Source organism: Lissotriton vulgaris, chromosome 3_1, assembly GCF_964263255.1.
Source record: "Lissotriton vulgaris chromosome 3_1, aLisVul1.2, whole genome shotgun sequence".
NCBI lineage: Eukaryota > Metazoa > Chordata > Amphibia > Caudata > Salamandridae > Lissotriton > Lissotriton vulgaris.
Window position 1 is genome coordinate 714,808,930 of NC_141689.1, and position 24,069 is coordinate 714,832,998.

General features: G+C 45.6%; 1 protein-coding gene across 4 annotated transcripts in view; it reads right to left on the bottom strand.

Annotated features, from left to right (window-relative positions):
- The window catches only part of EPB41L4A (erythrocyte membrane protein band 4.1 like 4A), an 864,386-nt gene that overhangs the window by 365,749 nt on the left and 474,568 nt on the right, over positions 1–24,069 (bottom strand). The window lies entirely within an intron of this gene.

The window sequence follows — 24,069 nt, forward strand, 5'->3', positions numbered from 1 at the left end:
TAACAACAGGCAACAGCTCATGTGTATCAACATCAGCACAACTGCAGCAGGACACTTCACCAACAGATACCTTCAAATATCCCTCCCCCATCCTGAATAGTCAATTTCCTGTGACCTGATCACGCATAAAAACGTGCGGCACTCAAGGTGAGTCAATATGTAACGTGAGCACATCGTCCTCAGCCTACAGGTTTACCACACCTGCCAGGCTGTATTGACTGTCACTTTCCTTGGGGGCAGAATTATTCAATATGCGCCTCAAAAAGCAGCCCATATTGTCCATGTATGACAGATATGATGACTCAGCCATCACTATTATATTTATTTAGCTACTTATGGAAATACCACAGTGTCAAGCGCTTTTCCTGTACCTGCACACCAACGAGGCGCCTGGATGTGTTTTCTATACCACCTTCACATATGATTTAAGTTAAAGCTTTATGTTTATAATTTGTTGCGTTTTCAGCTCATCTTTTAAATGTCGATATCTTTCATTTAATTTTTCCAGCAGACCCTTCGTCCCCTGAAGCATTGTCTCTTGACTTGAAACACCAATATCTCTTAAAAATACTGTCTTTACCACTGTGCTCATCATTAAGGTGCTTAAAGGATGCACTCATCACAGACACACACATAGGGCACACACGTGCATGCGCACACACATATAAATGCAATTACAATTCAATATACATGCAAACATACCAACACAAACCTTCTCCTCTCTTCAAATTATAAATAACAATATACACATTTTATATTGCAGCCAATTACAATACTGTTTATATTGTGGTGGTGTTCCTCTAGAGATGCATTCTTCAGACTTAGATGCAGTATTGCATTTGAAAGTATCTCCAAGGAATCATACGTCCACTGGTCATGCTTACAAGAGCGGTTTCATATAGCTTTGCTGCTGTCTACGTATACAGTCAGTTCACTGACCTCTATACCGCCCTCACACTGCTCTGCCACGAACAGGTACTTAGACACAATCATGGCTAGATAATGCTTTTGCTTGGTAAACAGCAGTGCCTGTCATGGCAGCGCTGGTGAGAACTGAAGCAGCCACTCCAGTCAGAGCACCTTCTACTTGAAAAGAAGTTCAGGGGAATTTGTCTCTGTAGAAGACTCGCGTGGTTGTTTGCTTGTTTGTGAAAGAGGGGGAATAGCAATATTCACAATAAGAATTTTGAAAGTCATGGACCAGTGTTGGTCAGTTGTAGATTGCTCTGGGGTTCAACCACCACCTTAAACAGCATACTGCGTCCTTCTGGCACCAAGAGTCATATTAGAGGCATCTGATTTTAGTGCAACTTATTTAAAGCGACAGTGCACTATTTTTATCACAAAGGCGATGGTTATATTTACAGTATGTGTACCTTTGCAAGACATTGTGCATGATTTTGAAAACCAAGATTAAGACTGACAAAATTGTGAGGGTTGCCAGGAACTGTGGGGCTTTTAGAATCAACCTAATAAGCACTGCTTTACTTCTGCAGTCCCAGCTTACACACAACTACTGGACGGACTGATATGCCGGCTCGTAGAGGAGGTATTGAAGGATGAACGCGGTGGCTCTGGCTATTGTTTGGCCTAACGGGAGTCACTATCAGGTTGTTACTGCCACGGTTGTGTGATGGAACAAAACATGCCTCGACAACGCATGCCTGAACCACACGGTTCTAACCACGCATGCCTTTACTACACATGCCTTTACCATGTAATTTTGTGGTAAAGACATGATTGGTAAAGTGACATGTGTGATAAAGACCACACTCCTGCCACTCTGCCCCGAGCCCTAAAATTCAGCCTCCTGCAGTCTATTTTACCCGCCACAGCCCTATAAACTTCTCCAAACCATTATCCTGAGCTTTAATACTCGACCTCAGCCCCTAAAAATGACTCCGACTACAGCCCCCCTCCCTGAGCACTAAAACCAGCCCCCCACCCCTTAAAACCTACCCCCATTTTCCCCCACCGCAACCCAACTGCCCCCTCGACCTGAAAACTGCCCCTTTTCTGTCCCCTACCCTGAGCCCTAAAACTCAGCCCCGAAAAAACTACTCCGACCCCAGCCCCCTCCCAGAGCCCTAAAACCAGCTCCACCCCCTAAAACCTACACCACCTACCCCCTGACCCAGCCCAAGTGCCTCTTTAGCCTGTAAACTGCCCCTTTCCTGTACCCTGCCCTAAGCCCTAAAACTACCTCCAACACCCCCAAAACCTAACTCACCTAACCACTCATCCTGATCTTTCCTCTTCCTGCTCTTCTGCAGAGCTGCAGCCAGCAACTAGCCCGCGCATATGTCTTAACCACACATATGCTTGGTTAAGGCATATGCGTAATTAAGGCAAGCGTGGCTACGCTTGCGATGTCAGAACACGCGTGGCTGAAGCTGCGGTGTTCCTCCTGTTTCCCGACTGCCACTGCCTCATGTTTGTTTTGGTATATGGGGGAAATTTCTTACACCCACACTCTCCTATAGTACAGGCAGCCCACTCCCTCAGGGAATTGACCCAGCCCTGCCTTTCAAGCATTAAGGGTGGAACCCCACAGACGTGTAGAAGGCAGTGTCAGCACGGAACTTCGTCTATAAAATGCCACATTCTCAAAAGAGAGCGGTCTTAGCAATTTCTTCAACTTTGAAGGAATCCCTGCCAGAGTTGCTGACATCTACTGATTTAGGTATTTAGCCTAGACTACACTCTCTAACTTGCTCACTTAAAACCTCCTAGTGAGGGCTGTGCCTTGACTTTCTTCTTGTACAAAAGCCTATCTTTCCTTCTCTTTCCTCCCCAGTCCTCCGAATGGCCTAATTAACTTAACATGTTCTGCAGAAACCACACATAAAGGTCAGACAGGTTGACCTAGTTACCAGCTTAGCAAGAAATGACCACAGCCGCATAAGAATGCGCTATTTTATGTTCAAATTCCGAGAACCTTCACCCACATGGTGGGTTTCTGTCTGTCATCACAGAAACTACTAAAGGTCGATATGTCCTGGGACGTTGTACTTACTTTGTGGTTTCTGCGCATATATTTCTCTGCCTGTGTTTACTACTTCGGACATCAGGTTGCATATCCATGGAGGTGACTGATCTCACCTGCAGTATTTCAGTACACCTATATTACTTGGCCGATTGTGTCTTGCTTTTTCATTCTCAGATTTTCCTCCATCCTATGGAAGTGCAGCCACTCTACCGAAGAAAGTACTTCAGGTAGCCAGAACCTTGCCTCTAGTCTTCCCCTGAATCCCCCCCCCCCCCCCCCCCCCCCCCCCAGCCAGTGACCCGTGATGCAGTGTGGAGAGCCAGTGAATCCAAAATGAAGTGTGCAGCAGAGTAGCAATGCAACATTGCAAGCAACACTGAGCTGAAACCGGCAGCTGCTGCACTGCTTCTATATGTGCATTATGATCCCAGAAAACAAATTAGGACCATGCTGCTCATGATTCTTCTTTGCACGTGTCTTAGCCTCTTACAAGATGATAAATGCACCATTTGCCCTGGGACGAGGTAAGCACTTAAAAAATGATTAAAACATATATCCCACTTGGCACAGTTCAGGAAAGCCTGTGGGGATGTTTTATCTGCTACATATTTGCCAAGCTGCCTTTAGGTACATCATGTTTTATTTAATATTATTATGCACAGTAGTTATCGAATAAGTTATGGACGGTGTAAGAACTATGCTAAATACTCTTATCATTAAGATTAGCAAAAATGGTCAAATATGCAAAAAAAAATGTTTTATGTCGAATAAATGTTTTTTTTTAATCTCCTGATTGTTGAGAGACCTGAACGTCATTTGTTAATATTTGATCATGTCTGCATTCAAACCTTCATAACCATTTTCTACAAGAAACCCGACCCATATTTATGTTCTACTTTACCCACGAGAGTCCAAAGATTTCTGATTTGCCTTTGACGGGCGTCAGATAATATTTGGTTTACAGGGCGACCCTGATTTGATTTAATATCAAGTTCTTGAAAGACTAAGCTATTATCAGCCTCTGGAACTTTCGCCACCTGTCATTTATTGTATAGAGCCAGTAGACAGATTACGATGAACATGAAATATAGTCCACTTAAACGTCTTCTGATAAAAACATGCTCAAATGCATTCTTCATGTGTCAGATAGAAGGTCTCTTAACACATAGATATTATACTCAGTGATATACTAGCTCTTTTTTGCAACATGTAGTCTTTAGTATCGGTATCTAACTTATAAAAAAACAATTTGAATAGTAACAAGATGTATACTCGCCAACATCTGAATCTGGGTTTATTAACACTTATCATAAAACGTTGACATTTAAAAATAAATCAGTATGCAAACGTAAAAGATCAAAAGGCAAGCAAAGTAGAGAAGAAAGTATAGGAATGAACAGAAGTGAGTGGTTAAAACAGGAGTGAGCTAATACAAAGAAGGGTCATATATGAGGTTCATAAAAGATTCCCATTTCCTCACTCCACAATGATGCAATATTTCTTGATACCTATTCATTAACTGGCACGCTCCAACTATTTGAGGCCCACTGTGGTTACCATTAACAGTCCCAGTGAGTTTCTCTCAGTCATGCCCAACAACTTTTTATGTTTTCGCACAGATTTCTTGATTATTCTTAATAATGATATTACTCCAATTCTCTTAACTCAAAGTTATTATCTAGTTTATTGTTGAACTGATATTTAATTTATGGCTCAGATCACTTCTTACAGAATTTTCCACTAATCGGTGTCTAGTAATTTCACCCTTTTCTATAATATCTTTTGCTTTGACACATTTTCCATTTTGCTGTGCGCTCGATTTTCTGGATCTTTTTTTCTCTTTCAATTTCCAGTAGTTTAGATGTCATGGATCATGGTCTGCAATAATACCTATATCTCTTGTTTTGATCGGGGACGTGCTATCAACCATCTCAAAACTGAGTGCATTCTCCCTCTTACCACAGAATAGTGCTTGCACTCAGACACGTCTCTGGGAGGCAATGCAGAGTTATCCTAAAGGTACCAACCCCTAGATTACCTCCCACTCTTCCTAGAAGTTACCTTGAGGCTTATGTGCATCAAGTATGTCGCTAGATTCATTCCTTTAACACTAATGCCTAAACAACATTTTACTTATTTCGTACTCTGATATATGGTGGCCATTTCGTATGTTTGTATAAATTCCTATTTAGTCTCCTATCTTGACTTCTTCCACGGACCAAATAATGAATTGAAGGAGGGCAACCTCATGATTACTGAATCCTATAAAATAAGGTGGCACCACTGCAAATTCTCACAGGACATCGCGCACAGCTCCAAAGCGGGCAGCGCTGAGCCTTATCTAAACAGAACATCATTTATCCAACCTCTACATTTCAACTAGAGTGCACAGGCAGTGCGTAGCCTCACCTTAGATAAGGTGTCTTGGCACACATCCCCAAAATATAAAATAACTGATTGCACGTTTGAGCAGCTTACACTAAAAGATACATTCAATCTGCCTTGGATACCAACATATCACCTCATATTAATAACGCCTCCAACAATCTCACAGCAAACTACTTCCATCCTGCTCACTTGAGACCCCATTCCTTTACATGCATGTAGTATCTATCCTGCTGGATTCCTTCCGTTCATCTCTGAAATAATCCTATTGACACTAAACCATCCGTATCCAATGCAAAATGCTTAACACACAACATACCATAAACAGTGGCGATTCCTCCATGGGGGCGTTTGGGCGCCGCCCCCCCTGCTTTCTCGCCGTGCGAGAAGGCAGAAACAAATGGTAGTTATTGCCGTAATATAACTACCATTTGTGATTTGTTTCTGCCCTTCTCGCACGGCGAGAAAGCAGAACTTCCTGGTTTAGAGCCAGAGTGGGCGGTGTGTTACTCGAGGGCAGGGGGGAGTGGCTTGAGGGAGTGGCTTGCCCACTCCCTCAAGCCACTGAGGCCGCCCAAACAGACAGTATTAATAACAGTGGGCAAGCCACTCCCCCCTGCCCTCGAGTAACACCACACACTCACTCTCCCTGTTCTCTCTGTATGCTGCAGCATCAGCATACAGAGAGAAAATGACGTAGCCTGGGGCAGCCGGCCGCACCAATCAAAAACGCGGCGGTGGAGGGGAGGGAGGCTGCTTGCAGCGCCGCCTTCCTGTGATGACGTGCTGCAGGACTTGAAAACGAGGAAGGCGGGAGTCGGGACGGAGTCTCCGGACGGTGAGTTTATTTTTTTTTATTTGATAAATATTTGTGTCCTGTTTTTATGCATGTCCTTCTAAAACTCTTTGCTGAACGTGCATGCGGCGCAGCTGAGAAGGTATGCGTCTGTCTGTCGAGGCACAAGCAGCGGTAATCTCTACTGAGAGCACGGCCGTATCCATTGATGGTAACCGTGCTGCTCAGCCAAGTGGCCAGAAACGGGCTAATTTGCCTATGCAAATTGTTGAAACATAAAACATGCCTCTGCAAACTACACTGGAGAGAGCTGTGTTAGCGGTTTTCTAGGCACATGGGCATCCACGTTTGGTGTTAACCCTGCTTGTTTCTGATCAGTGTTTTGTATTAACATGTTAGCCACAGGCAGTGAAACAGCAGCCAGGCTCAGAGAGGTGGCATACAAACACGACTGCTAATCACTTCCCCTTTGCACACAACTGCAACCCCTGCCTCAACTGACAGCTTCGAGGAAAGCCCATGCAAATAAGCTGTGCAATATATGCAAAAGCACCCCGCGTGACATTAGCACAACTTCCCCCTTGAACCCGAGCGGCTTTCACCAGTCCATAGCAGGAGCCGCCTGCACGCGATGCGTGTCCCTACAGTTCGCATTCCTGCTAGTTTCGGGCCAGCAGCAGAAGCGTTCAGCCTGAGTCAGCATTTAGACCCGCTGCTGCTGTCTAGCGACGAAATCATCACTTTTCAGCATTTGCCATAACATCTCGGAGCCTAGAAGAAAGTAGAGCATGAGAACTGAACCCGGAGAGGTTCTCACGCCTTCAGGTTCAGCGTGCAGGCAAACATTATGTGCAGGCCTTTACGCCCCGCCTATCAGAAAGTTCACCAACCGCCACTGCCCATAAACATTATTCAGCACACACAAACATGCTAATTCAAACAATCTCACACACATCCAAAGCTCACCAAATCTCTGTCTCAATCAGCCAGTGTATCCCACATAGCAAACTCTCCAGCATGGTCTACAAAGCTATAACACCAAATGCTTGTCCTGAAGGTATAGCTAATTACATTATCTGACAGAATGTATACATTCTTTGCATAATGGAATCCTGGCTCAGCAAACATTCATTGCATGGACTATCTTGTCCCTCACAGTTATGCCATCATAAGTAAAGACAGGCAACTGAAACAAGAAGAATTGAACATCTATATAGTCAAAGTTTCACTGATGTACAAATCAATCCTCAACACTTTCTTGACATCTCAATGTCTCAAAGTTGGCATATCTCTGTCTCCATTCAACAGCATTTAGTTACATCTTATCTATTCAAACCCCAAGCTCAAAAACAAATGTCTAGACCGCATATCTGAATATCTCACATAGTCTAATGTTGTTGACTAGAAACATCTTCCTATGCAATTTCATCACAGATTGAGCAATTATAAATGCAAACCTTTCATAGCTCTGGAACATCTACTATATCTAAGCAACATCGACCAGCACTGCAGCTTTTCTTAACCTCATCATTACTGGCCAGAAGGACATTAATACCATTCCCCCCACTGAAAATGACTGGTCCGATCTTCTGTCCCCTTCCAAATAACTACGATGACTATTCTATCAGACTTCAAAGCACCTCCTGAAAACATGGAGAAGTACTATGATAAAACTAAGGTTCACTGCCAGTGGCGGCTCCAATGGCAGAGGAGTGTCGTCCCACTGCTTTTAAGAAGTGCAAAGTAAAGGAAACATAAAACGCTAATACATTTGAGTTATTATCATTTTATGTTTCTGTGCTGCTTTGCTGGTGGGTAGGGCTGCTCTTCTCTCTGAGCAGGGCAGGGGAGGAGTGGTTTGCCCAATCCTAAGTTCACATGACTGTTTCGCCGGCCCTCTCAGCCGCCAAAAAAATGAATGCCCACTTTCCCTGTTCTCCATGCAAGCTGCATTACAGCCTGCATGGAGAACATGCCCAGACCCCAATTCCCTGGCTGAGAGTCAAACCAGGATGCTCAGACCTATCACAAAGCTGCATTGCAGCGTTATGATTGATCAGGGGTGCCTGGGTGCTTACCAGTCACAATGCTGCATTGCAGCGTTGTGATTGGTTAGGGGAGCCTATGTGTGCTTCCTGTTGTTCCATGAGTCAAGACGAGGAGAGTAGGAGCAGAGACGCAAGACATAGCGGCAAAGTAAGTGTTTACTTCTTTTTTTCAGATTACGCAGAACCCCCCACACACGCTTTCCCCCCCTCCCTGTGCCCGCTGCGCCACCCGCAAACCATGCCAGTCACCACTGCTCACTGCCTTACACAACTTTATGATCATCCTTAATCAAAGAGCAGACATCAATACTACTGTAAAAAATAGATCAATGTCAAACGGTCAGCTGCATACACTTCAGCACCATTCTAGTTAAAACAACAACACAAAAGGGGTCACCTGTATTTCACAAATGATCTATATATGAGGAAGTGTAGCCTACTACTCAGTTACGGTATACACCTGTTACAACGCATCTTTTACAGCTACCTACTATTACAACGCATCTTTTACAACGCATACCATTACAACGCATTGCGCTGGGGGGCGCTCTAGGATAGGGAATAAGTATAATTTACTATCCAACACCTTCCCTAGTGTCCACGGGGACTGGAGTTAGAATAGTAAATTATACTTACCACTATCCAGCACCTCAAAGCGCTATGCGTTGTAATGGTATGCGTTGTAATGGTCGCGTTGTAATAGTAGGTAGTTGTAACGGTATGCGTTGTAACATGGTACATCCCTCACTTACAGTTCGACATACTTAGGCACGACCGTCACATTACTGCTGCAGCCATACATGGCCAAGGGATAACATCACATATAAAATTCTTTACACAGAACAGAAGGCCATTTTGCAAGGAAAATGTGATCTTCAAAAATAACCATTGATTAGAAACTAAAGAAAGGTGATGTAGCTAAGACAGGTGGAGTTTGAGGAGGGAATTTAAGTCACTTAATGGTAGGAAGCAGTGGCAAGAACAAATTTGCTCTTCGAAGTAGTTGCAAAAGAGGATTTTTTAAATGCGAGTCAAAAAGGTAAACTATTCACTTGAAAAGAGTTAACTTTGAGCTTGAATTTATAAGAGTTTGCGATTTTACAGTCACAACAAGAAATGGCTTCTGGGGTCTAAGAAGCAACTTGAGATGGAGAGCACAGTGCTCAGGACTGAAGTCTCGTGGGAGTTTTAGAACCATTTATTTATTTATAAAGTTTTATATAGCGCAAACTTGATCCCAAAGGATATCAGAGCGTTTTTGCAATTTGAGGCAAAGGTAACAAATCAGAACATTAGTCTAACATGGGGAATCTAATGGGCATTGAATCAACCAGTACACACATAACAGCTCAACATAATGTATGGGAAGGAGAAATGATAAAGATAATACACAGTACTGGGTAACAGGATCAGATGTCCAGCTGCACATTCCCAGGCACTGCCATCCTAAGCACTTGTAGTCTTAAACCCGCATGTGTTATATTTCAATTTGTACGTGGGTTACACATGACAATTTGTTTCTTCTGTACCATTCTAGCTTCTAAGTGATAAAAGCACTGAAAACTACACTCTGCAGGTTTTAGGTAATTCTCCGTGCCTACTTCATTCCGACTGGCAGGCTGTTTACTGGTCCTACTGGATACTCTGTGGTTTGATGCAGTTGAGAAAAGTTCTCTAATTAGCATCCTCAAGGCCACTTATAATTTCAGTACTAGGGAATAACTTTACTCTCATCCCACCTGGCAGGACAGTCACAGTAGGTAGGACGGATAAGGCTAAATATCGCCCTATCCTTGTCCTTTCATGGTTCGGCAGTAGTTCTGCTCTTTCAACCATGCTTTTCAACTTGTATACACAAACTAACATATTAACGTTTCATTTGTTAGAGGAATATGCCCCTTAACACACTCTTTAGCAGTTATTGAGGACTGTATCGGCCAGTACTGTCTTATTTTAATTCCTTCCAAGGCCAAGCTCTTATACATTCTTGGTGGGCGGTGGGGGAAGGGTTCCTATTAGCTTGTCCAACCATGACTCGATGAGAAAGGGAGTTTATTTCAGTTTCAACCACAGAGGTTGCAGGCATCTTAAGGTCACCACACTCGCTACACTGTGCTTCCTGGTTCAGAGTCACAGTGTCTTGTAGAGGAGGTCTGATCTCAGTGTTTCCATCAATACATGTTGAAGGCTATGATAATGAAGAGGGCCAGGAAATATCACTTGACTGGGGTTAGAGGCAAGGCTCATTATCTTGGCAAAGGTTCCTATTAAATATAGTTGAGATAGGAGTAGTCCCCTTAACTCCTTTTTTGTTTGTTACACTCAATCCAAGCAAAGCTTTATAAAGGCCACGATAATCAGAGTTGTCGATCCCAAGGAAAGCACTGATTGCGTATGCTATAAACAGACTTGGTGTTGTTGAATACACAAACTGGGTGATCAGGTTTGCAATATCCACTGTCAGAAGTTCCTATTTCTGGATCATCGTGAGCATCTCATTGAAAAAGAGACTGAGCTATATTCCGCAGAGTCCGAGCCAAACCACAAACTACTTCAGAGTAAGTGACCTTCCAAAGTTCAGAAATTTCACAGTGGGGCAAACACGGCAAACTCTCAATACCGGTGTTTGCCCCAGGGTGATTGTGTTCTTTTTATTTTATGTCGCTGCCCCTCTGTGGCACCGCTGCCCTTCCCATCTGCCCATGGGCATTTCGCCATCTCCAACTGCAGTCCTGTTTCAATCGATGCTGCAGTGCAGGCTTCGAAATCTCTGTTGGCAAAATAAATGTGTCACCAAGTCCACATGACAAACATCACCATCTCTCTGGTACAATTCAGGGACCAGGACTGATTAAGTCAAGTCAAGGTAATTGACTTTGAGGTCTAAATTTACCAAACAGTCACTCTGAATAAGACTGTCTGAGAGAAGAAAACAGGTTTATCTTGAAGTGATAGTCAAAACGATGCCCTAAGAATACTTAGCAGGATGACATAACTTATTTTGCACATTAAACGTTGCAATGATGACTCCTAGACCAATGTGATAAAAGACACTGGCAATCACTACCTTGATAGCTAATGCTGTCATCTCCTTACCTAATCTGTGGTCTTTTGGAAAATGTAACTGAAGTTCTCCTGATTATCCATCTGAAAAGTAAGCTATAAAAATGTAGTTCAAAATCCTGAATTGTCTGAAGGACCCTTGGATTCCCTGTACCAAAGAGCCAGCTGTGAGCTTTGAAGTGTAATGAGCCAGACCTAGATCTGGAAGGAGTGCGACAAGGGAGAGAGGAAAAAGAAAAGGCACAGAAAAATGGGGTCTGTTTGAAAGGTCTCAAAAATGTGGTTAGGAAGACAAAGTCTGTTTTTGAAAATCAGGATGTTGGGGAGAATTTTCAAGACCTTCCTAGCTGACCTCACTGTTCAGCCTTGCCTGCACTATAATGGATTAAATTATGGACTTTAAATATCCCGAGTCACACGCCTTCTCTCTTATGAGTCCTTAGAAGAAAATCTGAACCTTGAGAAAGCCCAGGCGCCACGCCTACAGGGGGCAAAACACGTGATGGCTGTCAGAAGTTCACGTGTACTTGCATGAATGCCATACACAACTGACTACCTCAACTCTGAAACTGAAACATCGACTTCACAGACTTTTGATATCTTTACTATGATTGTTCTTGCCTTATTACAAGCTCTGAATACTATAATAAAATGAAATCACCAAGTGTCTCTCCTTTTGATATTGTAATGAAGAAGTGGCTATATATTGTTCTGATATACCAATTTCTAGCATGGTATTTACCATTATTACCCTGCATTTTTAAGTAATTCTGGGCATCTTCCGCTTGCTGATCCAGACACACCTGGAATTGGTTAGCTATTCCATTCTCATTGCTTCACTTGTCTTGGGCAATTCTCCTTGAAGACAAAATAAGATAGGTTGAACTAACTGAAAGACAGATGAATCGGTAGGGTCTTAAACAGGTTCAGAAGCAAAATTATTGCCCTATTGCGAAAAAATTATATAAAGTCCTTTTTGGCCTGTCTCTTATATTAGTGGGGCACTGAAAGTGAAGTCCAGGGACCTTTGCTGATTCACTCCTCTGCATCCTTAAAATGAAGTAATCACAGATAGAACAAGCATTTGCAATGCAATGGTCTCGGCATCATTAAAGGTAGAGCTATTGGCATTGCTCATGACATTTTTTTTCTTTAAATCAAAAATAAATGGGCATTGTCATTAACATTGGCAATACACAGCACTCTGCACTCAACAGCACACAATGCTCTGCACACTTGCTCTGCACACTCACTGCTCTGCACACTTGCTCTGCACACTCACTGCTCTGCACACTTGCTCTGCACACTTGCTCTGCACACTTGCTCTGCGCACTCACTACTCTGCGCACTCACTACTCTGCGCACTCACTACTCTGCGCACTCACTACTCTGCGCACTCACTACTCTGCGCACTCACTACTCTGCGCACTCACTACTTTGCGCACTCACTACTCTGCGCACTCACTACTCTGCGCACTCACTACTCTGCGCACTCACCACTCTGCGCACTCACCACTCTGCGCACTCACCACTCTGCGCACTCACCACTCTGCGCACTCACCACTCTGCCCTCACCACTCTGCCCTCACCACTCTGCCCTCACCACTCTGCCCTCACCACTCTGCACTCACCACTCTGCCCTCACCACTCTGCCCTCACCACTCTGCCCTCACCACTCTGCACTCACCACTCTGCACTCACCACTCTGCACTCACCACTCTGCACTCACCACTCTGCACTCACCACTCTGCACTCTGCACTCTGCACTCTGCACTCACCACTCTGCACTCTGCACTCACCACTCTGCACTCACCACTCTGCACTCACCACTCTGCACTCACCACTCTGCACTCACCACTCTGCACTCACCACTCTGCACTCACCACTCTGCACTCACCACTCTGCACTCACCACTCTGCACTCACCACTCTGCACTCACCACTCTGCACTCACCACTCTGCACTCACCACTCTGCACTCTGCACTCACCACTCTGCACTCTGCACTCACCACTCTGCACTCTGCACTCTGCACTCACCACTCTGCACTCACCACTCTGCACTCACCACTCTGCACTCACCACTCTGCACGAAATAAAACAATTAGGTAACTGATGGTTTTACTATGAGGAATCTCGTGAAGCCAGGTTTTAGCTGTCGTCCCTCCACTCACAAGAGTCTGGTACCATGGTGACCTCGTAAAATCCACAATACTTGTTAATACAAGACCATTTAATCAACGAGAGTAGAGAAAGGCTTCACGGCCAAAGGAGCCCTCATAATTAGAAATGTGCATTTGCCCTCATTTGCTGAGGCTAGAAAAGCTTTTTCGGTCTGCTCAGTGTTGTGTCAAAAGGTAGACCTGCGCACACCTCCCTACAGCTCTGAATGGCTTGGGTTAATAAATGGATCTAAACTACGGCCTACTGTTTACTACTGGATTATGTGAGTTTAACTGCCCCTTCTACATTGTTTGGGATGTGCTAGATTCCGGGCCAATATGCTGGAGCGAAACTGGCACCAGATTCATGGGATGTGCAACTTTCCTTTTAAACACTTTGGTGTAAGATCTCGTCGCTCACAAAGCGCACGCTAATTATTTTCCCTCCAAATGGATGTTGATTTATATTGATTTAATGAGACTAGACACCATCAGATCAGTGCTCTCAGCATTTCTGTGCAAACAAATATGTAAATAGCCAAGTCATGCATTGTTTAGACTTTTCCCTTTTTTACATTTTTCCTCATATTGCCTAGATATGAAACAAGCCATACTTTTAGTCGCTATGAAATCTGTCCCGGAAAACTCCGGTGGCCTCACTGCCGCCCTTTGCTCACACAGCAGCCCCGTGCTCGGCTTCTTATGACTCACCCGGGCTGTCTCTTTATTCCTTCTTTGCGGTCATATGACTGGGACAAACATGGCCACGCGACGTGAGGAGGAGCCGAAGAAAGAAAACAAACACTTGCATCGTCATCGCGCGCTCCGTTGACGGCCGCAGCCCCGGGTCTGCTGCGGCCGGTCCTGCAGTAATGGGCACGGCGCATGCGTAAGCCCGAAACCTTCCATTGGGCACGGCGCATGTGCAAGCAGCGGGAGGTATTGCTAGCGTCTCGGCTTCCGAGGAGGACAGCGCGTTCGCGTGCGCGTGGCTGGCGCAAATCGCCTTGCGCGCGGCCAGTGCTGTCGTCCTGGGAAGCTGAGCCGCTAACAATAAGGTCTCTGGCGAGAGCGAGCTTCGCTCGCTTCTAGCCGAGACCTAAAAAGAATCAACTTACTGGTCCATTGGCAGTGGGCTGCCTGTCTATAACATGCACCTCCAAATAAAGCGGTAAAAATATTTTAGATCAGTCTACGCACTGGACCAGTTCCAAGACGAGATACAAATCAAATCAAAAACTTTATTTGTATTGGTTAATTAAAACCATTACAATTTGTAAAAAACGTATGCAACGAGTTATGCAATTCATTAAAAAACTTTGTATCATAAATAAAACTATGAATCTTTGTGAAGTAGTTGCACTTTAAAGCCGGGTATAGAATTGATTAATCTTTTTAAAGTGCAAGTGCTCTTGCCTTAAAATATCTTTCGGCTTTTGAAGAATGAAAATATTATCGTGAACTGTAATACTATTTAATTCGATTTTATTACACTGAAACTTCTTCTGTCCTCTGCTTGTGAATTACATCTGTTTTGTCTCATATTCTTCATTACTTCCTTGTTCCTAAAGTTTTAAAATGGAATGGTTCCCGTAACAGACTTCTGCGTCCGCTTCCTGTAGGAGTTTATTTACTTGGGTTTACTTCGGTGAAAAATTTTAGTCCACGACTGGACAGGATGGTTGAATTGCCCTCCATCCAGCTGATCACCGCCTGTCTGCATGATCGAATTTTTCAAACGTAAAAAATTGTTTTCGGATTAATCTTTCTTTGATCGCTGACACTTGGGCATACGCACAATAAAAGCTTTTAAGTTTCATTAAAGTACCTACACAGGCGGCAGTTTGATGATTGAAATGTCCTTTTTAGGTCTCGGCCTAGCGTACACTGCGAAGCCGAGATTTAATGTCAACAGTATTGGGGGCTTGAACCCGCCCCTCTTCTCCATTGGCTTGCTTCCTAAAGGGAGGCCAGCCATTGGAGGAGAGGGGCGTCACCCTGATCAAGCCCCGTCTTTTTCAGATTCAGGGGTGTGTTTTTTAGGTTCTTTCTTTCTGTGACGTCTTCAGTCACTCAAACCTAAAAACACGCCCCCGAATCATAAAATGACCGTGTGTTTCTCCGAGGCATTTCTGCCTCACCTCGGAGAAACGTGGTCGTGTTCATGGCGTGGTCGTGTTAGGTTTGTTTCTGCTCTCCCATGGGCTGTTGTCAGAGGTCTCCAGCCGTGGTGCAGTTCTTGCTGGTTAGAACTTAGAAGATAAATTGAATGGCATTCAACCACAGAACAAACACGCCAACGCTCCGAAAGAAAATAGTAAACATTCCCGAGCTCGGGCATTACCTTCCAATTGCAGATCGTTAAAATCCGATTACTTCCATTTGTTTGAAACGCTTTCAGGAAAGAGAGTGGGCGAGGCCTGGCTACCGCAATGCCCATATAATCTTGCGATTGGTTAAAAAACACACAACACTGTCCGGAAAAGGCGGACTAAAAGCCCCGGAAAAAGTGTCTAAGCCCCGGAAGAAATATATCCTCCTCTTCTGAACTAATCAGCATCCATCTAATGATGACTTGGGCAGTATTGTTATTACTGAAGTGTTTTTTATTTATGTGCTTCCTGACAAACTTTAAGAGGACCCGTAGGAACGAACACCTCAGATGTTTCAGGCTAGGGCGAGATGCTAATCTAAAGGGTTAACTCCCGTGCTCAAATATTTAGGCACTCACTACAGGCGTGGCTGCCTTGCCAAACAACACGTGTTATAACAGTCTGCGCCCCCCCCCACGTCTGTGCCTCCACTAAGTAGGGGGGAGCTTAGAAGTACCGCTGCTGCCCGTAGGTGGACGTCTGTGCATCTGTCGGTACCTCCACGATAGCAGTGTGGTCACACTGGAATCGTTAAAGCATAATTAGGGTACATTTTTCCGGTTGTGCTGGCTGCCCCCTCATTGCTTGTGCTTGCTGTCCTGCCCCTGCCCCCTCGTTGCTTGTTGTGCCTCTGTCCCCTGCCCTGCTTGTGATCCGGTTTTTGTGCCTCTATGCCCCCCTGTCCCCTCGTTGCTTGTGCTTGCTTCCCCCTCGTTGCTTGTGCTTGCTCTCCTGCTCCTGTCCCCTCGTTGCTTGTTGTGCCTCTGTGCCCTGCTTGTGATCCGGTTTTTGTGTCTCTGTGCCCCCCCTTCCCCCTCGTTGCTTGTGCTTGCTGCCCCCTCGTTGCTTGTGCTTGCTCTCCTGCCCCTGCCCCCTCGTTGCTTGTTGTGCCTCGGTGCCCTGCTTGTGATCCCGGTTTTTGTGCCTCTGTGCCCTGCTTGTGATCCGGTTTTTGTGCCTCTGTGTCCCCCTGCCCCCTTGTTACTTGTGCTTGCTGCCCCCTTGTTGCTTGTGCTTGCTCTCCTGCCCCTGCCCCTGCCCCCTCGTTGCTTGTTGTCCCTCTGTGCCCTGCCCTGCTTGTGATCCGGTTTTTGTGCCTCTGTGCCTCCCTGCCCTCTCGTTGCTTGTGCTTGCTGCCCCCTCATTGCTTGTGCTTGCTCTCCTGCCCCTGCCCCCTCGTTGCTTGTTGTGCCTCTGTGCCCTGCTTATGATCCGGTTTTTGTGCCTCTGTGCCCTCCTTGTGATTTGGTTTGTGTTCCTCTGTGCCCCCCTGTCCCATCATTGTTTGTGCTTGCTGCCCCCTCGTTGCTTGTGCTTGCTCTCCTAGCCTTGCCCCTTCGTTGCTTGTTGTGCCTCTGTGCCCTGCTTGTGATCTGGTTTTCGTGCCTCTGTGTCCTGCCCTGCTTGTGATCCGGTTTTTAGCCTCTGTACCCCCCTGCCCCCTTGTTGCTTTGCTTACTGCCCCCTCGTTGCTTGTGCTTGCTCTCCTGCCCCCTCGTTGCTTGTTGTGCCTCTGTGCCCTGCTTGTGATCCGGTTTTTGTGCCTCTGTGCCGCCCTGCCCCCTCGTTGCTTGTGCTTGCTGCCCCCTCGTTGCTTGTGCTTGCTCTCCCGCCCCTGCCCCCTCGTTGCTTGCTGTGCCTCTGTGACCTGCTTGTGATCCGGTTTTTGTGCCTCTGTGCCCTGCTTGTGCCTCTGTTCCCTGCTTGTGCCTCAGTGCCCTGCTTGTGATCCGGTTTTTCGTGCCTCTGTTCCCTAGGGCGTTACTGGGCAGAGAGCTCTGTCTGTGTGTGTGTGGCTCTGTCTGTGTGTGTGTGTGTGGCTCTGTCTGTGTGTGTGTGGCTTTGTGTGTGTGTGTGTGCGTGTGTGTGTGTCTGGCTTTGTATGTGTGTGTGGCTTTGTCTGTGTGTGTGTGTGTGTGGCTTTGTCTCTGTGTGTGTGTGTGTGTGTGGCTTTGTCTGTGTGTGTGGCTTTGTCTGTGTGTGTGTGTGGCTTTGTCTGTGTGTGTGTGTGTGTGTGTGGCTTTGTCTGTGTGTGTCTCTGTGTGTGTGTGTGTGGCTCTGTCTGTGTGTGTGTGTGTGTGGCTCTGTCTGTGTGTGTGTGTGGCTCTGTGTGTGGCTCTGTGTGTGTGTGGCTCTGTGTGTGTGTGTGTATGTCTCTGTGTTTGTGGCTCTGTGTCCGCTAATACTCTCTACTACTCTCTAATGCTCACCTATTGCCATTGTAAATGACAATACCATTTATTTATGTTTAAAAAAAATCAAAAATGAAAAAAATGCCATTCGCAATGCCAATAGCTCTAACTTTAATAAAGCCGAGACCATTGCATTGTAAATGCTTGCTTCATGTTGGCACGAGGTCCTTCAACTCGTGCATGCCTAAGCGGTATCTCATAAGACTCCTTTTTATCAGTGTACGAAAGTGAGACGCTAGATAAGCTTGAAGCTTTAGGCAGGTGTATGAATTGATCGCTGTCCATGCGTGACGTCGTTTGGTCAAGATTAATTTATCTTCTAAAAGAGATTTCTTCTTTGCAAAGAGATTACAGGACTTATTGAATTTTGCCCTGTCCTTCTCATTTTCCCATAGCTCTTGGATGGCTAACTCCTCCAGAGATTTGCTTAAATAGACGCCCCATGGATTTTGTGATTTTAAGGCCATTTCCGCCTTGATCCCAGCCCATCATTTGCTATTCGGTGATCCGGGTTTGGATGTACGGAGCTTCCAGCACAATTTGACATAGGCTTTCATGCTTCGATGTTTCTGATTTGAAAGTCCAAATTCTAAACGGACCTGGGCTGGTGATGCACATTTGGGAAGACAGAAAACAGCCTTGTACACCTTGGTCTGGATCTCGTTCATCAATTCTGCATCCTTACCACACCAGGTTTCCGTGCCATACGCTAAAGTAGGTATTGTTTGTGCTGCTATCAGTATCAGGAGGTGGGAATAATCCGGGCAGCAGAGTTTTTTATTCAACAGATTGAATGCAAGTATTAATGATTTGGCTTTCGCTCTCAGAGCCCCAAGAGGAGATACTACACCAACCCTGAAGAGTATAAACGGAGCTAACAATGTCTTTTTTTCTGAGTTTTATATAGCGCAAACTTGACCCAAAGGTATTGGAGCGCTTTACATGAGCACCAGTTGAATTACATAAAGACACATTCATTTTTTGTTAGGCACGGGGAGATTGCGTGATTTGCCCAGAATCACAGGATGTTGAGCGTCCCTACCGAGACTCGAACCTGCTTCCCCAGTTTTGAGGTCGACCTCCTTCGCCGTTAGACCACATCCTCTACCCCTTTAATCTTAAACCTGTCTTCCCATGACAGAGAGGAGAAAATATCTCTCTCCATATTTTAGTACGCTGAATAAAAAATAGTTGCTGGAATGGACTCCAGTTAAGAGCTCATTCAGACCGAGTGAAATCGTGGAAAAGACAATTCAGAGGTCACTTGAAAGGTCTCGCTTTTCTGTGTAATACTTTTGTTGGTGAGCAGCAAATAACTTGAGATGGCTTACTATTCCAGTTTCTGTGAAGTGCAGAAATAGTGACGTGCCACCTGTGCAGGCTTTCCAACGTCAAAACTGTTTCATGCCTTCTGGGGTAGAGAGAGGTTCTTTTTAGGTTTTGCCTGGCGAAAAGATGCGCTCTGCGCATCTTTTTCGCGCAGGCGAAAACCTAATGAGTACTGTAGTGTGGTTTGGAACGGCCCCCGTCATTTATTGGCTAGCTCCATAAATGGAGCCTAGCCATTGGACGACGGGCCTGTCCGTCAATGCCGGACCAGATTCGGGGGCGTTCCCGAGATTTTTTGGCTTTTGCCGACGTCACGCGACGTCAGCCAAAAGCCGGGAACGCCCCCGAATCTGGTCCGGCATTGCCGGCACCTGCCTCTGCCTTCCTGCTCGGGACGATTGCACAAAAGTCGCTCGATAGCCCCTCCCTCCCGCTCCGTGGCAGCCCGTTTCCCTCCCTCTCCTCAGGCCGGCCAGCCGAAAGAAGCAGCCCGGCACCTGCCTCTGCCTTCCTGCTCGGGACGATTGCACAAAAGTCGCTCGATAGCCCCTCCCTCCCGCTCCGTGGCAGCCCGTTTCCCTCCCTCTCCTCAGGCCGGCCAGCCGAAAGAAGCAGCCGTCCACCTCCAGCCAGGGCCGCGCTGGGATTGGCCCAGCCGGCTGAGCCTCCGCCACGTCATCAGGAGGAGGAGTGGAGAGCAGGAAGCAAGATATCTGCCGGAAGATGTCCAGGTGAGTGCTTTTTTTTTGTTTATTGCTTTGTCCGTGTCTGTTCCCGCCCCCCTCCCCCTCCTGCTGTCAGTGTGTGGCCGTTTCCGACCCCCTCCCGCTCTCCGTGCCTTTCCGCCCCCCCCCTCCCGCTCTCCGTGCCTTTCCGCCCCCCCCTCCGTTTACCTCGTGCATATTGAAACAGGGTTGTTAGCCAGGTTGTGTCACCGAAACTTATTTGCTACAATGAGCGCTGCACGGAGAACCCACAAAGGGTTAATTAACCCCCCCCTCCCGCTATCCGTGCGCCGTTCCCGCCCCCTCCCTCCCTGTCATTAACATTTACTTTTCGTCACTTTGAAACCAAAGCTCCCTTTAATCGTTTGGAATATTGGCTTTTTTGGGGGCTATGTGCCATCCGCCAGCTAGCTGCTTTTTCGACATCGTGAAATTGCGTGGAAAATAAGACACGGTGGTATTTCTGCTCTGGTCCCGGATTCTGATAGCCATTGCTCCCTGACGGCATCAGAGTGTGCCTTCGCCCACAGGATGTCCGCTACCCGCAAACAGAGCTCTGTCGGAGCAGGAACAAGCACCACAGGGTTTTAAAGGTTCAAGGCCATTGCTGTCCACAGGGTCTCGGATATGCCTTCACTGCAGCCTCCTCCGTTCGGACTGTTCCTGACCACCCTGGCCCTGTTCAGCACTGCGGCTGGTAAGTGCCCCTTGCAACAATGCGACACAGTGAGAATTAATCCCTAGCCGTTCTCTTCCCATTCACTGTCCCTCAGGCATCTGCGCTGTAATCTCACACCAACCTCTGGCTAACTTCCCATAGCCACTGGACCTCAGTAGCCCTTTCTCCCGCGGCTTCCAATTGGCCTCCTTAATGCAGTTAAGACGGCCCTGTTTAAGTCATGATAGTTGAGCTAGTAACAAGGCGACTATGTAAGAACATTTACAGTGGGGTACTAAGGATATATATCCGTGGCCTTGATAGAGGATTGTGAGAGGTGTAGCCTTCGGCAGGGCAAACAATACAACTTGTGTGGCCTTCTATACACGTCCAAATTTAAACACGAGTTCAAATATCCGTGGATAAGGAGTGGTGTGGAGGAACATCATTTTTTTCATGATGTAGTAGCTGACATCTGTGGGTGCACTTAAATCCCACAACTAAAATTGAAATAGGTGGAGTATTCCCGAACAGCGTTGCTAGTAGGTTAAAGGAAAACCTCTCGAGTGTGTTTGGTGAGCACTACCCAGTGAACACGGGGGCGTATTGATATTTCTTGCTTGCGATGGTAGACATCCCGGTGTGATATATATAATTTTATTTTTTAATTCACCGTCCTGAAGAGTTTGTGTGTTACTAGTGTGTAGCAGAAAACGTTTCTACTTGCTTACTAGTGCGTAGCAGACAATGTTTATACTTGCGAAGTCAATTGGCCCATGTGGTACAGCGAAAAGTAGCTCAAACACTTTAGTCTTCCGCTGTACCACATGGCCTACTAATCCTTGAGTCAAATTACTGCTCCTGTTTTCTGTTGATAACTGGTCATAAAGAAAAGTTTGTTTTATTTTTGTAATACACACCAAATTGTCAGAATTGCCCTTTTCCCGCCTCATTCACCATTTAACCCCTTTGTTAATAGTTATGCCACTACTCCTGTCCTCCCTAACCTATGCATATAGTATAGACCACCAGGTGATTTTGTGTCCGTGATTACCACGCAGGTATAAACGACCGTGTCGGTGTCTGGCATGAGATAGGAGAGTGTCTAAGGGTGCTGGACAAGATAAAACTCATAATCTTGCCTAGGCGTGGACGGGTTGAGGGTGGAGAGGCACAGTTAATGCTGAGGAAGACACACAAATAGGCTTTCGCAGTATTCGAGTTTGCTCAATTTAAAAGTGCACACGATATTTTCTGTCTCCAATGACAGGTTGCTACCGTCTTATACCGTCGCAGGCAAAATCACAACAATGGAATGGAAACCTGCGGAATCGACTGATTCAATATTGATTCAAGAATTTGAGTCCATCCCTTTTTACTAAATCATCTGTACTTAGACCAATTATACCATATTTAAGAAAGTAATACAACGTGTCCTTTTAATTAATGGTAGGACTTATTGCAGTGTCGGATCCACCAACAACAGATGTGACACTTCATTCTAACGTTTTATTATTTGCAGAACTCTAGAAAGTGCATTTTTATGGTGTTGATGTGTAAAGATTATATACTATATTGATGAATTTCGAAAAGTACATGTAAGCATATAAAATCCATATGTGCCCTATTACAATGTTACCTTTTAGAAAATACAAAACGAATTTGTTTTAATTGCAAACGTCTATATAAAGTGGTCTAGGAAAATTACATGGCATATTAATCTGGCTACACCAGAAGCTGGTATCTGTTAAACCGATTATTTGGTTTAAGAGAACTTTGCGCACACTTGGCTCGCTTGTGATGCAAAAAACCCTCCATTGTCAAGCAAAGCATGACAGGCTGCAGTGAAACGTGTATTTCAATAATTAATGTCTACCCCTGCCTTTCAGTAATTACACAGGAAGCCTTATCCATCCATACATCCACCTTTTCTTCCATCCGTCCTTCTTCCATCCACCCTTTCATCCTTCCACGCATCCTTTCATCCATTCATCCACACTTTCAACAATCCATCCTGCATCCATCCACCCTTTCATCCTTCCATCCATACATCCATCCTTTGGACATCCACATTTCTATGCATCCATCATTCATCCCTGCAACCTTTTATACATCAATCTTCATATTCTTCAGAAGTTACGGGGTTATTTAAACTAGTAAAGTCACTGTGCAATATTGTGCCTATGCATGGTTCTGTGTGTCATCCTCATGTGCCTTATTCATGTTTTACAACAGTACGTGCACTCGCATTCTAAGACCTTGACCTCATTGTGTATGTTGTTTAAAAAAGTTTCTAAGCAGCTGCCTGCGTCCATCTGAGAGTGGCTTGAATAAGATATATTGTCCACCATTGTATAGTTAGAAACTAATATATTCTTTATAATGAACAGTTGCAAATAACTCTCTCCAAAGCTTTATAAAACTCTAAGGGCTTAGTGTACATTGCCAGACAAGGGGAGGACTCTCTGTGTGTGGGCGGGGGGCTCTGTGTGTGGGGGGGGCTTTCAGTGTGTAGGGGAGGGGCTTTCAGTGTGTGGAAGAGGCTCTCGGTGTGTGCGGGCTCTCTGTGTAGGGGGTGGCTCGCAGTGTATAGGGGAGGCTCACAGTGTGTGGAGGGAGCTCGCAGTGTGTGTGGGGGGCTCGCAGTGTGTGGTGGGGCTCGCAGTGTGTGGGGGGGCTCTGTGTGGGTATGTGTTGGGGGACATTTGCGAAAGATAAAGCTAGTGGCATTGCAAATAACAATGCCATTTATTTATGTTAAAAAAAAATGGTCACAAGCTTTGCCAATAGCTCAAACTTTAACAAAGGCAAAACCATTGCATTGTAAATGCTTGTTTCAATTAGTCTGTCACGGTGTTTGGCTGAAATCTTGTTCTGTGTGCGAGAGGTGTTATGCCAAGTGAAGTGGCAGGTTCAAGGTCTCTTTAAAAATAAGCATTTGAAAGCAATCCGACTGACAGAATAAAACAAAACCTATCCACGGAAGCCCATCATTGGTCCGTTCTGCACTGAAAGATGCTCTTAAGAATGATAGTGTCTGTAGATGAGTTGAATCAACGGGTCACTGGCGTCCTATTGAGGTGAGGTTGGGATTCCAGAGCTGTTCGCTCGGAGAAACAAGAGGGCCTCAAATAAACAGGCTCATAGCGTCATATTCATTCTCACGAAGCACGAGGACACAAGGGCAAACCTCAGCCCTGATGTTGAGTCTTTGAGAGATGTCTAAATGCCCTTTTGTGACTGCAGAGACTGCTGCAAAGGGCTGATGCGAGCCTCTGACACTCACTGACTAGAGCTGCTGCCTCACAACAAAGTTTTATTAAAGAACAACACTGAAGTGCTGTCACAGGGCG